Source organism: Haliotis cracherodii, unplaced genomic scaffold (assembly GCF_022045235.1).
Source record: "Haliotis cracherodii isolate W230 unplaced genomic scaffold, xgHalCrac1.p SCAF_18, whole genome shotgun sequence".
In the NCBI taxonomy this organism is placed as follows: Eukaryota; Metazoa; Mollusca; class Gastropoda; order Lepetellida; family Haliotidae; genus Haliotis; species Haliotis cracherodii.
In genome coordinates this window covers 8,755,514-8,772,253 of record NW_027266273.1, presented here as the reverse complement: position 1 = coordinate 8,772,253, position 16,740 = coordinate 8,755,514, and positions in this window count along the sequence as shown.

Here is a 16,740-nt window from a genome sequence, read left to right as displayed (position 1 = left end):
CCAATATTTTGATTGAGGGTCTGTACTGATGGGTTGTGGTGAAGAGATTGATCATATGGAGCTGATGCTGGTCGGTGTGAAAGGAGTATCGATAATAAAGAGAGGGTCCACATGAATGCTTGTGTTATGAGTGAGTGAGTGAGTTGATATAATGTTGCTGTGAACAGTACTTTAGTTATATCAAGTGGTTTTATGAGTTATCATGGTGTAATATTTATACATCATTTCATATAATTAGATCCACATCAAGTGCTTTTATGAGTTATCATGATAGTTATCACGGATCTAAAGTTGTTGGTTTGTTGTTTTACACCGCACTCAGCAATATTCCAGCTATATGACGGCGGTCTGTAAATAATCGAGTCTGGACCAGACAATCCAGTGATTGACATCATAAACATCGATCCACGCAGTTGGGATCGATGACATGCATTAACCAAGTCAGTGAGTCGATCCCATTAGTCGCCTCTTGCGACAAGCATAGTCGCCTTTTACGGCAACGGATCTAAAATAACAGTTGACGCAGAAAGGAAAACCTCCACATCCCTCTTTCCTATTCTGGGTTTTCAGATCCACCAATCTATTATGTATGATATGTAAAAGTCCTTAGGATGGAACATTGAAGTGGTACTGTGGTCAGCTACCTTCATTGAAGGCCAAGGTCACTGGAATGGTCATTCTCAAGGCCATTCTGCTGCTTTGTGTACTGAACCAAGCTCAATGTTTATATGCCGTGTTTGTAAGAGAATATACCCCTGTCTTCAACTAGAAATCATAAATCATGTTAGTGGCTGATACTGTGTCAGGGTGCATAGATTTTCCATATTAAGGTAGCTAGAGGCAGGTAGAATAGGTCTTCAGCAACCCATGCTTGCCATAAAAGGGGACTATGCTTGTCATAAGAGGTGACTAACGGGATCGGGTGGTCAGGCTCGCTGACTTGGTTGATGCATGTCATCGTATCCCAATTGTGTTGATCGATGCTCAAGACATGTATATACCTGGAATATTGCTGAGTGCGGCGTTAAACAGCAAACAAACAAAACAAACAAAAGCTAGAGGCTTTTGTTTTCAAGTTGTCTTGTAGGGCTGGGATGGGTAACTCGGGTACTCGGGTCGGGTGGGTACCCACTGGGGTACCTGGACTCGTCGTTAGTCATGTGATATATTGTTTAATGACAATAACAATAAAATTCTGTCTATACACAGCAAGTTGCTAATGTTTGCAGTCTGACTGTGCACACATTTCCTCCGAATTTTATATCTTTGAGTAAAGGTAAAGCTTCAGTGTACGCATGAGCAGATCGTTTAATGCATATACTTAAATGGTATTTGCTAGGGCTGGGACAAGTCCAAATTTACTACTCGTGTACCCAACCCCCTATTACCAGACCCTACCCGCGTACCTGCTGTAGGCCTCAAGAGATAGGTACAAACTGTCCGATTGGGAAAAGTTTGACATTAGCCTGGCAAAATGTATTTAGATACACATGTAAAACAATCTGGTCATGCGTATACTGAAGTTGACTGAAGTTTTATCTTTACTCAAACAAATAGATAAGACGGAATGGGTGCATAGTCAGAAGGAAATGTGAACATTAGTGACTTGTAGTGTAAACATAGACTTTTAGATAACTTTTGTCATTAAACAATATATCATGTGACTAACCACGGGTCCGGGTAGTCCTGTGGGTACCCGGGTCCTACTCAGTATCCATCCGACCCGAGTACCCGAGTTACCCGTCCCAGCCCTAGTTTTTGCCATGGCTCTTATAAAATAATTCACAATCGAACACTTTGTACCCAACTCTTGATACCTACAGCGGGACCTACCCAGGTAGGGTTGTAAATAGGGGTCAGGTTCCTGGGAAGTTAAATTTGACTCATCCCAGCCCTTTTGTCTTGTATTAGACATATGTTTTCCCAAACCGGAATGTATGTTAAACAGAAAGTGCATTTGATTTTCTAATTAATGTAGTTACATACATAGTATTTTCTGTTTTGAAGTTTTCTTGCATTGGGCATATAATATGTTTTCTCAAACCATAAGTGATGTCATTAAGCTGTAAGAGCTTATTTTAGAGTATGTACAGGCACAGGACCTAGTATAGTTTGATAAGCATTTCTTAGAAGTTGACAGATGACAAAATAGACACAATTTATGGATAACAACTTCTTTAATAGTTTAATAGTTTAATTCTTTAATCGTGCTCTTGTCACATCATAGATGTTTACAGTATTAAAGAAGTTGTAAACCATAAATTGTGTCTACTTTGACAGGACTTAGTAGTACTGAATTTGACAGCATTAGGGATCGAAGATGAACGTGGAAGGTTATTGGTGATGTCAGCTGTCACATGATTTAGTCAAGTAGAAATGATTCATGATAACTATTTCTGGAGGGAAAGTTAGAGCATTCAGGAAAAGGTGGGTATGGGTCTGCTTCTGGTTTTGCACTAATTCAACAGCCTTGAGGTACTGACCGATCCATGGATGTATACTACTACTACTACTACTACTACTACTACTACTACTACTACTACTGTGCAGACCCGTGAAGATTCTGGGGTAGAATAGGTCTTCAGCAACCCATGCTTGCCGGAAAAGGGGACTATGCTTGACGTAAAAGGCGACTAACGGGATCGGGTGGTCAGACTTGTTGACTTGGTTGATGCATGTCATCGATCCCAATTGCGTGGATCGATGCTCATGATATCAATCACTGGATTGTATGGTCCAGACTCGATTATTTATACAGACCGCCGTCATATAGCTGGAATATTGCTGAGTGCGGCGTAAAACAGCTGAAGACCTATTCTACCCCCGGAATCTTCACGGGTCTATGAGAAAAGGCAGTGAGGAAAGGGGTAACAGAAATCAGAGACCATATACCATATCCGTATATGGTCTCTGCAGAAATTCACCAATATCCTACCTTCTTGGTTGATGAAGACACTGTGAGGACCTTGACATAATTGTCATACGCTGTACAACATATATCCTAGATGTTTACATTGTGTAGAACTAGACACACAGCTGCTTCCATGAAATACTAGCAGATATATGCCATATGTCCACATTAGTGTAACGCTGCATGTGCAGATTTTGACACAGTGGTTATACATAGAGATTATTATACGAGCATGTGTGTCATACTGATTTTCTTAAATGAGAGTCAGGATTCTTGTATATCCTGAGCAAGAGCAAAGGTAATACAAAAATTCTTACACAAGTTTTTAAAAAAATATGACACATATGCAATTTCTTCTTTACCATTATTTCTTAATCCCTTCAAGCTCCCCATTTGAAAAATGCACTGTTCATGATCGCCGCCTTAGAAAACCACAACTATTGAATGTTGTCGACATTCTTCAGCAAAGACGTTGTTTCTAGTGCGACATCATTCTGACGTGACGTCACAATAAGATTCAAGTGGTGTATCGGATGATGTAAACAATACAGTGTTTCGCGTGAAGTGATGTTTGCACGAGTGGACATACGATTTTTAGGAACTCAGTTATTTCTAACCATGTAATAAATCAACGATATTAGTTACATCTACCAACAGGACTTTCATGCATATTCATCATGGGATCTATGGCAGTTTTAATGTGTGAATTGAACACAAACAACAGCAGGTGTCCAAGTCTGCTGTACACTCACAGAGGGAAGCCTCTGACACAGGTCCTTGTTTACACTGCAATTACTATTGTGTTGCACAGTTTGTTTGACTGACATATATTTCCAGCTGAGTATTGCATTAAACTTTGTCCTGTATGGTTCCAGCTGTGGTTGTAATCTTCCATTGTGTTGAGCTGGGATCTGTGTGTAATGTGCTGGGGATCTGTGTGTAATGTGCTGGGAGATCTGTGTGTAATGTGCTGGGGATCTGTGTGTAATGTGCTGGGGGATCTGTGTGTAATGTGCTGGGAGATCTGTGTGTAATGTGCTGGGGATCTGTGTGCAATGTGCTGGGGATCTGTGTGCAATGTGCTGGGGATCTGTGTGTAATGTGCAGGGGATCTGTGTGTAATGTGCTGGGGATCTGTGTGTAATGTGCTGGGGGATCTGTGTGTAATGTGCTGGGGATCTGTGTGTAATGTGCTGGGGGATCTGTGTGCAATGTGCTTGGGATCTGTGTGTAATGTGCTGGGGATCTGTATGTAATGTGCTGGGGATTTGTGTGTAATGTGCTGGGGATCTGTGTGTAATGTGCTGGGGGATCTGTCTGCAATGTTCTGGGGATCTGTGTGTAATGTGCTGGGGATCTGTGTGTAATGTGCTGGGGATCTGTGTGTAATGTGCTGGTCCGTTGATCTGTGTGTAATGTGCTGGGGGATCTGTGTGTAATGTGCTGGGGATCTGTGTGTAATGTGCTGGTCCGTTGATCTGTGTCTAATGTGCTGGGGGATCTGTGCTGGTCGGTTGATCTGTGTGTAATGTGCTGGTCGGTTGATCTGTGTGTAATGTGCTGGGGGATCTGTGCTGACGGTTGATCTGTGTGTAATGTGCTGGTCGGTTGATCTGTGTGTAATGTGCTGGTCAGTTGATCTGTGTGTACTGTGCTGGTCAGTTGATCTGTGTGTAATGTGCTGGTCAGTTGATCTGTGTGTAATGTGCTGGTCGGTTGATCTGTGTGTAATGTGCTGGTCAGTTGATCTGTGTGTAATGTGCTGGTCAGTTGATCTGTATGTAATGTGCTGGTCGGTTGATCTGTGTGTAATGTGCTGGTCCGTTGATCTGTGTGTAATGTGCTGGTCCGTTGATCTGTGTAATGTGCTGGTCAGTTGATCTGTGTGTAATGTGCTGGTCGGTTGATCTGTGTGTAATGTGCTGGTCCGTTGATCTGTGTGTAATGTGCTGGTCCGTTGATCTGTGTGTAATGTACTGGAGAATCTGTGTGTAATGTGCTGGTCGGTTGATCTGTGTAATGTGCTGGTCAGTTGATCTGTGTGTAATGTGCTGGTCCGTTGATCTGTGTGTAATGTGCTGGTCCGTTGATCTGTGTGTAATGTACTGGAGAATCTGTGTGTAATGTGCTGGTCAGTTGATCTGTGTGTAATGTGCTGGTCAGTTGATCTGTGTGTAATGTGCTGGTCAGTTGATCTGTGTGTAATGTGCTGGTCAGTTGATCTGTATGTAATGTGCTGGTCGGTTGATCTGTGTGTAATGTGCTGGTCCGTTGATCTGTGTGTAATGTACTGGAGAATCTGTGTGTAATGTGCTGGTCGGTTGATCTGTGTGTATTGTGCTGGTCGGTTGGTCTGTGTGTAATGTGCTGGTCGGTTGATCTGTGTGTATTGTGCTGGTCGGTTGGTCTGTGTGTAATGTGCTGGTCGGTTGGTCTGTGTGTATTGTGCTGGTCTGTTGGTCTGTGTGTAATGTGCTGGTCGGTTGGTCTGTGTGTATTGTGCTGGTCAGTTGGTCTGTGTGTAATGTGCTGGTCGGTTGATCTGTGTGTATTGTGCTGGTCGGTTGGTCTGTGTGTAATGTGAAACACTGGGCAAAATCTGGTATAAACCAGTGAGAGTGTGTGAGGCAAAATGAGGCGTTAATGTTGCGATAAGGATTATTACGCTTATTTAGTTGGCGACTACGCTTCGAAACATATTTTGACAAATTATCGGTTACAAATTGAAAACCTGAACAAAAGAACATTCTGGAATGGCTAATAGATGGTCTAGATTGTATGGATTCAGTCGTTTTACCCATAACTATTGTTCGGAATACTCCGTGTATAAAGTTTTCGAGGTTGCATGGTTAGAAATCACATTCTGACTGTCACTTTCATAATCTGGTAAGCGACGCTCTGGTTAGTCGGCTGAAAGGTCGTTCTGACATGACCCCATATGGGATGTCTTCAGATCTTTGCTTAGCGGTAGCGAGAACTAAGGTCTGATTTTAATGAGGTATATTTTGGGCTCCTTGATCAGCTAGTTACAAACAATCCCCCAGGGCTTGGCTCTCTTATTGCCACCCTTGTTTGAGTGAGTGAGTGAGTGAGTTGGGTTAAAAGCCACTTTTAACAGTATTCCAGTTATATCGCGGCGTGTCAGCTTAATGTGGGAGGAAAGCCCGAAGTGATGCAGGTCTCAGACGTTTCCCACTTCGGTGAAACCCAAGAGCACGGGTATGGTGCTGACAAACCTAGAAACATAATCGGGGCGAACCGGGATTCGAACCCACAATCATAGGTTTCTGGCGTGTCCAAGGGACGCAGCTCTGCACAGCGAATTGCGGCGCCCCACCCTTGTTTGAAGAGGAGGACAATGGGGTTAACGTTCAAGATTATTACACTTGTATTATATGCATGTGTGTGTGTGTGTGTGTATGTGTGTAACTGCTTGTAATAGTTCAGACTAATGCTGTTTTCACATAGAGGTATCCCACTGAGAAACCATGCCGCAGTTAAACCTGCATACCCAAGTCAGACACAGTATGGCGACTCTGAGGTAGCCAGTCCTTGTTTTATCCCCTTTGGACCAAGCGCCAGGCAGGGTAACTACAAGTACCATCTTTTAACTTGGTATGACGTGGCTGGAGAACGAACCACCGACCTTCCAGGCGAACTCTCTATCCACTAGCCCACATAGGCTGTAAAGTGATATAGGTCATAGTTGTTTGCAGAACACACAAGTACAAGTATAGTTCTGACAAAGGATCTTGACCAGTGACATATTAAACACAGGGGTATATATTGTGCTCATTCATCAGCTGTGTACAAAGAGTACCCCAAGGTTGTTTCTCTCACTGAAACCTTTGGTTAAAACCTTGTCATGAGAACCTGCTGTTCTCTGATTTAAACAAAGAAGATTCATCCTGTATTCAGTGCAGCTTTTGATGCCTGTTTGTTTATTTATATCCTGCTCAACCACAGTGCAGAAAGGTCAATGTATGGACTTTTGATGAGAGAGGGTCCTGATGGGCGTGGCACCCTTTTTGAAATGACTATTTTGGGTAGTATATACTAATCAAATTTTGATAGGGGTATTTATATTTTTCCATTATGCAAAAATGATTCTCATAACATGTCTAGTGTAAATTTATATATGTCACATCTGATTATCCCTATCAAAAGTTGAGTCGTATAATTTTTTTGGTTAACTCAGCAGTATTTCAGCTCTGTCACACAGCATGTAAATATCCAGACAAACAGGTGATTGATGTTATGAGCAATGTTAGGTATACATGACAACACCAAGTTAGAATGTTTTTACGCCGCTTTTAGCAATATTCCAGCAATATCATGGCAGGGGACACCAGAAAAAGGGCTTCAAACATTGTGACCATGTGGGGAATCGAACCCGGCCCTTTGGCCTGACAAGCAAGCACTTTAACCAATAGGCTTCCCCATTGCGCCCCCAATTCTGCGAGGCCGATCAACCATTAAATTTTGTTGCCTTGTATGACAAGGCTTGCTGACTGGTCACCTACTCTTAACTCGGATCCTGAGGTTTGGATACACATATATGTAGTGATGATTTCATTTATCTACTGTAAATCTTGAAATTAATGCATCTCCAAATTAATATGACTGCTGACCCGTCGCCAAAAATGCGACTTAATATCAATGCGACTACCCCCACCCCATCCCTTGTGGAACAATGCATATCCTTACCTTAATACAACCTCACCTCAATCCAATCAAACAGCAATAAGCACCACTTATTAGCGCTGAGTAGAGCACTTCCGTAAAAACAATTTACAGTGTTTTCCTAAAAACAACACATAGTTTATATGTTTCTTCTGTTGACTGGCAATAAGGAAGTTCAAAGGCAAAAAAAATAATTGAACCAACAACAGTTCACTGATTGGTATGCGGAGAAGGTGGTCAATGATGTCTAGTTTGGGTAAAATTCTTGACCCCTCACCGGAGGCCTATTGTGTAATTCCTATTCTTTGAATGACATTGTTATATACTTGTTACAACTGCTGCTTAATAAACCATGTTTGTGTTTGCATTCAAGATTTGTACTTCTGCTATCCAAAATCTGCAGTGAGGCTGTCTTATTGTTGATAGTCATTTTAGAGGCATAAATGCGAAGTTTCATTAATGCGAACAAAGACCACTTACATTTTTCGCATTTAATTCACGCTCACAGTAATTTTAAGATTTACGGTTTTTAGAGAAGGGTGACTGTAACTTTGGGAGGGATGAGACTAAGGATAGTCCTGATATTAAAGTATCCCATTATCTGTCTGATTATACAAACAGTATTGTGATACTGTCATGGTTCAAAAACGTTTTACAAATGATGAACCACGACTGTCTGAATATGGTTTTAAATCATCTGGTGTCCCAGATCAGATGAAATGGGGTTTAACGTCTCGTTCAAAATTAATATGGCGAATACGGTAGTTCATCTTAGACGAGACAGGTAGATATTTATAGAAACATCCCACTCACCAATGATTGATATACGATTTTAAGATGAAATGGGGTTTAATGTCACGTTGAAAATTAATATGGCGAATACGGTACTTCATCTTAGACGAGAAAGGTAGATATTTATAGAAACGTCCCACTCACCAATGATTGATATATACAATTTTAAATAATGTGTATGCTTATCAATGAAATAGCAACTGCACCATTCATAAATATCCGTCTACAGATCACCCGTGAATAACGAAGTTATAAGTGTACACAGGTTAGAATATTTGTGGGGAAAATATTAATTAAGAACCCCAAGTGCACCATCCACTCAGTGGCTGAGACATGTATTCTGCCCCTGGTTTAATCCTCAGTGCACAGGGAGAATGCACTCTGTCCAGGGTTAGCCTCTGTTACTCACACCTGAAATCAATAGAGAGAGCCTCCACTTTCCCTCGCTCTCCCTGGCAGCCTCTGTGTGTAGGCAGGGAAGGGAGACAACTCCATGTCAACACCAACTTCTCTCATGCTGCCCCATAACACAATGTCCTGCCTTATAGCCTTGCAGATCCCAGACTTAAAGTAAAATTCCGACTCAAGTCTGGAATGATTTGGCAAGTTCTGAAATTAAGCATCCATTTGGGTTTAATTTTTATTTTTGTTGATATATACTTTTGATGATGGTAACTTTATTTCTGTGACTAAATATACTTCTCCAACCAAGGACAAATAATGCTGTTAATTTGCATAAGTACAGGTAGTGATGTATCAGCTAGAATGTAAGTGAAAGGATTACAGTGAGCCATTGTAGTCAGACGTCCGTCAGCATAAGAGGGAGAGAGAGAGAGAGAGAGAGCACTTGTATTTACCATGCACTGGCAGAGAGAGAGAGAGAGAGAGAGAGAGAGAGAGAGAGAGAGAGAGAGAGAGAGAAGGAATGAGTGGATAACAGCACGTATGTGGATAACAGCACATTATGCCTGCAGCATGGCCTAGTTTCTGCAGTCAATGCATTATTGCTCTCTATAGACACATGCCTGGTGTTCAAAGTCAGTATCATTTGCTAGTGCTCAACCTAATTCATCATGCATTTAAAGGTCATCATGACTTATGCAGAGTTGGGGCTCAAGATAATATTAGAGCAAACAAGAATATGTACATGTCTGGTTGGAGTACAACACTCCAGCCAGCTGACTGTAAACATGACATCCAGAGGGGCTGTAACTGTTGACAAAACTTGCTGACCTTGAAAGATACAACCCTCTTGATGTAACACGATGCCACTGAGGCATGCACCCCTCTCAATAATGGACTCTTCCTAGGACTGGTTTTAAGGGGTTTTGAACACACAGTTTGTGTGACTGATGAATAAATGGGAAAAAATATTGAAATCCAATATTTGCCATTTGATCAAACATCAAAGTTAATTGTTCTGAGCAACATTTCATATTCTGTTTAAATGTATGATTGCATGTTATTATTTTCTACCAAGAATGGATGTTCCTGATTGGTTGGTTTGATCATGTTACAAGAACAAGGTGTTTTTTCTACGACACAAGCATAAACATCAGCAAGTGCACAACTGGTGACAGATTCTAAATTTGCACGATGATAAGTGGCTATGTGCACAATGGCTGCTAAGCCAAGGCTGATGCATCTAGGTCATATCATCTCAGTTGTGGTAATCTTAAGGGTGGAATAGGATCATGTAAACGAGAATTTGTGATTCTTTATTCTTGTTTTCTTGTTTGTTGTTTTTCGCCAGCAATATTCAAGCTATGTCATTGCGGTCTGTAAAAAGTCCACTCTGGGCCAGACAAACCAGTGATTGATAGCATGAGCAACAGTCGGTAAACACAGAGAAGTATTGAATCAGAGTAAAAGACCGGATTTTGAAGAGACTGAATGAATCATGGTCAACAAGGTCACTAAGCCTTTCCACCAGAGCCACCGCCTCAGTGGTCTAGTGGTAGAGCGTCCACCGGGAGAGTGGAAGGTCCGGGGTTCGATCCCTGGGCCGCGTCATACCAAAAGACTTTAAAAGATGGTACTTGTTGTTACCCTGTCTGGCGCTCTGCGTTAAGGGGCTAAAACAAGGACTGGTCGGCTCGGAGTCAGTATACTGTGTCTGAGTTGGGTATTCATGTTAAACTGCGGCATGGTATCTCAGTGGGCTAGCACTATAAATCGGCATCAGTCTGGACTAGTACAAGCAGCCACACAAACACACACACGTACATGCACATCGCTATATAAGTGCAATAATCTTGGATGAGACATTAAACCCAATTTCACCTCACCTCCACCAGAGTCAACTTAGGGACTGATCATTTATCATCAGGGGGAGGGTAGGGAGCAAGTGGCAGTGGGATTGGTCTTGGGAATAAATCATATTTTGCCGACCCCCCATTTTATGTAACATTGCTTCAGGACTTCCCCCTCCCTATGATAAATGGCCAGTCCCTAAATAATTTAATTATTTAAAACAAATAAAGGAAAAAAATAGAAGTGTCATTTTTTTATGGCGCCCACATATATAGTTGTGATTACTTTTTGTGACCCCCTTTTTTTCTCTCATTTATTTCATGACCCCATCCCCTCTTCATCTCACCACCCAATGTCTGCAAATTCTGATTGGTAAAAGAATTCCATGTGATGAGGTGAGGTGAGGTGAAATGGGGTTTAACGTCGCATGCACTTATATAGCGACATGCATGCACGTGTGTGTGTGTGGCTGCTTGTACTAGTCCGGACTGATGCGGATATATAGGGGTAGCCAGCCCACTGAGATACCATGCCGCAGTTTAATATGAATACCCCACTCAGGTGCAGTAGACTGACTCCGAGCCGATCAGTCCTTATTTTAGCCCCTAAATGCTGAGCGCCAGACAGGTTAACAATAAGTACCATATTTTAATGTCTTTTGGTATGACGCGGCCAGAGACCAAACCCCGGACCTTCTGCTCTCCAGATGGACGCTCTACCACTAGACCAAGGAAGCGGTCTCCATGTGATGAAAAAAATGTTACAATAATGTATGTTTTGAACAAAAATAATTATAAGCCAGAATAAAGCATATGCCATTTTAAATCGAAGGCTCTTTACTTTGCACATAGTGTGATAATACAACCATTGTATTTCTTACAAATTTAGCTGACATATAGCTGGAATATTGCTGAGTGCAGCGTTAAACAACAAACAAACAAACTAAAAATTTAGCTCTACATATTCCCAGCAATAAGAACTTCAGATATGCTGCTTTGATTGTGAAATTGTTCCGAAAGTTCCGAAATTAAGCATCCATTTGGGTTTCATTTTTATTTTTGTTAATATATACTTTTGATGATGGTAACTTTATTTCTGTGACTAAATTTAATGTACTTCTCCAACCAAGGACAAATAATGCTGTTAATTTGCATAAGTACAGGTAGTGATGTATCAGCTAGAGGAAATGGAGAGAGAGTGTGTGTGTGAGAGAGAGAGAGAGAGAGAGAGAGAGAGAGAGAGAGAGAGAGAGAGAGAGAGAGAGAGAGTGTGCGTGTGTGTATGTATGTATGTATGTGTGTTTGAGAGGTAAAATCATACATTTTATGTACAAATGACAAATTAAAACAAGAATGACACCAACATGTCCTTTCAGAATAATATTGCTGTCCAACTTAGATAAACGACCAGGTTCAGGGTACATGGCTTGAAAACTTTGGCCCTAATCATGGACATGCATATCAAATAATGAGCCGACAGTTGTGCACCGAGACACGTCCTCTGACCTCTGCATGACTTCGTCTAGGACCCGGTAACGGCTACATGTTAATTCATCAGCCTAGCAACTCTCAAACATTGTTTATTTATGTGATCATGGTAATTTGTCAAACCACACAAGTTGCAGCGTATGCATTATAAAATACAAAAATCATATTTATCTGAAATATTTGGGAATATGACAGGCAGGTTCACTGAAGGCAATCTTTTCAATCCTTAAACACTTAAATAAATGGATCATTCTTGAGAAATAAAAATGAAATGTATGCTTTGTTGAATTAAAAATCTTTGTCTTTAAGATAGCTATTTTGGCAAGCTTTGTTTACAGAACAGTTTAGGCCGTGATGCAGCCTCAAGGTAAACTGAAATACAAACTGGGGGTAACTTTAAACAAAGAGCTTGTCATACATCATTTTTTCAGCCAGTTTAATTTTTAGCCTACGAATTACCAGATGTGATGTTATTATTATCGTTACAATTTTTGTGATGGCTATAGACACTTGCTTCTGTCTAACACAGATAATGGCCAACATATTCTCTCGTTATCTCACAAAGGGGGAAGATGTTACCATGATATATCGATACAAACAATAAAAAAATATTCATTACGGCTGGGATGAGCCCAAATTTACTACCTTGGGACCCGACCCACCTGACCATACCCACATACCGGGCTGTAGATCATGTGTACACTGAAGTTGACTGAAACTTTATCTTTACTCAAACATATACAAGTCAAAGGAATGTGTGCATCGTCAAAAAGAAATGCGAATATAAGCGACTTGTAGTGTAACCACTGAGCTTTAGTGAGTTTTTGTCATTATTAAAACAATATATCACGTAACCAACCACGGGTCCAGGTAGTATTGTGAGTACCCAGGTCCTACGCGGGACCCCCCTGGCCCGAGTATCCGAGTTACCCGTCCCAGCCCTAATATTAATATGTCTTCATGTTCTTCCAACTTCAAAATGCCTATGAAAGATAAGATATGTAATTTTGTGTTTTGTGTGAATGACAAGTTATGATAAGGACCTTCTGACCCACAGGGACCGCATGATATTTAGAAATGAGAAATGTTTGGAGATTTATGTAAAAGTTATGTAACAGCTCACAACTTATCAGGAAACACGTAGGCAAATATAATTTGATAATACCCTTATTTTGCGTAATGACGGGCTGTTATCAATCTTGTTGACATATTACATCCTTGCAAATGTACATACTAACGGGGGGCATGGGTGGCCCAGTCGTCTAAGGTGCCACGATTCGCTGTGCAGAGTTGCATCCCTTGAGCACGCCAGAATCCAATGATTTTGGGTTCGAATCCTGGTTCACCCCAATTATGTTTCTAGGTTTGTCAGCACCATACCCATGCTCGTGGGTTTCACCAAAGTGGTAAATGTCTGAGACCTGCATCACTTCCGCCTTTCTTCCCACATTAAACTGACACGCCGTGATATAACTGGAATACTGTTAAAAGTGGCGTTAAACCAAACTCACTCACTCCCATACTAATGTAAACAAACATGGCCTATGTGCTGGTACGGCTCTGTTCACTTGCATGATTGAGTGGCGCCTCACAAATCAGCTGATGATATGTGGGTCAATGATGCCACATGCATATATATTAATAAATAAAACATCCAATTCATTCCACAACAATTACAATGGGCTCATGAACAAAATCATGGTAAGGTTTGTGTTGGTGTTATCGAGAAAAATGGCCATAAATAGCTTTTTCAATATGACTGCCATGGCGGCCATATTGAAAATCAGATTTAAACATTCTTGAAAATGTTCATCTTTTATCATTATTGGGAACAATTCTGTGAAGTTTCAGCTTCATTGGTCCAGTGGTTTATGCAGAGGTCATGTGTACAGTGTGAAAAAATGCATTTTCAGAGAATCAAAGAGCAAGGACAAATGAAGGAAAAATATATATGTATCTCCCAAAATAGAACATATATGTTGAGCCTCACTACGAACTTAACATGAACCAAATTTCATGACATTTTGATTCCCTTGAAGATCCTGGTTGCTGTAAGAGGCAACTTTCAAGATCAGGTGGTCAGGCTTGGTTGATGCATGTCATCGTATTCCAACTGAGTAGATTGATGCTCATGATGTCAATCACTGGATTGTCTAGTTCAGACTTAATTATTTTCAGACCACAGTCATATAGCTGGAAAATTGCTGAGTGTGGCATTAAAAAACAGACAAACATTACATTTCACTTGGCAGCCATCTTGAAAATCAGATTTGATCCTCCTGAACAAATCGAGATGTCATCACTGATGGGAACAAGTATGTCAAATTTCAGCTTTATTGGTTCAGCAGTTTCTGAGGAGGGGTTAATGACGGAGAACAGATGATGGACAATGGACAATGGACACACATTCCATGAAATAAGCTGACTTGACTTTCAGTTGGCTGAGCTAGAAATAGGCAAGCCCAGCCAGCCATATTCTGCGGATGAAATCGTGTGTTAGGGTAGCCTTGTGGTCAAAGCATTTGCTCATCACGCCAAAGGTCAGGGTTAGATTCCCAACTGGTTCAATATTTTGAGCCCATTTCTTGTGTTCCCCAATGGGATATTGCTGGAATATTACTAAACATGACGTAAAACCAACCTAACTATCCTATGAAATCAGCATTTGAAAAAGTGAGTGAGGGAGTTGGGTTTAACGCCACTTTTAACAGTATTCTAGTTATATCGAGGGTGTGTCAGCTTAATATGGGAGGAAAGCTTAAGCGATGCAGGTCTCAGCTTTTGAAAAAAAAAAATCAGAAAAATATATTCTGTAATAAAAAATTCCATAGACCATGACTTGTAGTGTAACATCTACAAATTGATATGTACTCATCCTGTTGTGAATCACAGGACTAGGATTAGCACTGATAGGACAAGGAACTACCGGCAGCCGACCAACTGATCTCGGTCTGCTGTACTCCACATGATCGGAGTGACCAGGAAGTCTAGGGCTGGAAACAACAAACAGCTGCTATTACCTGGTTATAAATAACTTCTTCAGTCTACAGACTCTGATAGAGGGTGATGATGGATAGCAATACTTGCTTCTTGAACACCGCTACACTGTTCAATAATCAATGTCAGAGCACAGGATTAGAGTGTGTGGTCAGTGTTCGATGCCCCACTCAGAAACATTTTGAGCTATGTCACAGTGATCTGTAAATATTCAAGTCAGAACCAAACAATTCAGTGATTGATATTATTTTTGTTTTGTTAATTTGTTGTTTAACACTGCACTCAGCAATATTCCAGCTACATGGCGGTGGTCAATAAAAATATCGAGAACAGAAAATCCAGTGATTGACATCAGGAGCATCGATCCACACAATTAGGATACGATGACATGCATCAAACAAGTCAGCGTGCCTGACCACCCGATCCCGTTAGTCGCCTCATACGACAAGCAAAGTCGCCTTTCATGGCAAGCATGGGTTGCTAAAGACCTATTCTACCCTGGATGTTCACGGGTGATTCATAATAAGAGTAACAATTCCCACGGGGGGTTATTATAGTAACTATTATATGATATCCAATCTAACACCTATGTTACCTTTGCCATCTTGGAATGATGACACCCATTTAACAAAGTCACCGAGTCCGACAATCTGATCCCATAGCTTTCCGCTTAAGACCAGCTGAGGTGATGAGGTGAAATAGGGTTTAATGTTGTGTCCAAGATTATTGCACTTTTATAGCGACCTGCATGCACAGGTGTGTTAGTGTGTGGCTGTTTGTACTTGTCCTGAGTAATGCTGATGTTATAGTCCGAGCCCACTGAGATACCATAGTTTAACATGAATACCCCACTCAGACGCTGTAAACTGAGAGAATCTGACCTGACCAGTCCTTTTTTTAGCCACGTAATGCCGAGCACCAGGCAGGGTTACAAGTACCATCTTTTAATGTCCATTGGTATGACGCATCTGGGGATCAAACACTGGACCTTTTGCTCTCCGGGCGGACGCACTACCACTAGACCACGTAGACGGTCAGAAGTTGCTGGGGACTTTTCTATCCCAGAATTCCCAGGGGGTGTATTCATGTGACAAGCCAAGCTTCAACCACTATGCCATCCCACTGACCCAGTATCCGTCACACTGGTTCAAAATTCAAACACATGTGAGATTTATTTCGTCAACTCTCAGTATTACTGCATGACTGTTAGAGTGAATGAGTGAGTGAGAGAGGTGGGTTTAACATACAAATTATTTCCCTCATATCACTGCTTGTCAACTTGACGCCTGACGTTCTGCAGACCTTTACCGCTTTGGTTAAACCACAATCACGGGCATGGAACGGACAAAGTTACAAACTTAGAGTGAAGCAGAACTGGAACCACAATCATAGGCTTCTGCACTCTGCACAGGGATTTCTGGCGCCTTAGACAACCTGTGCACAAAGAATGAATAAAGATTTATATCCACCTGGAGACACCTGAAGGGGATTAGGCCTCGGCCAGATGGCAGTCCAAGCAAGTTTGCTTTAAGTATGACAAGGAGTGTTATCATACCTCCATGTCAGAATGATGAAATCTGATTGGTCCATGTGATCTTGATAAAGTACTGTGTAACC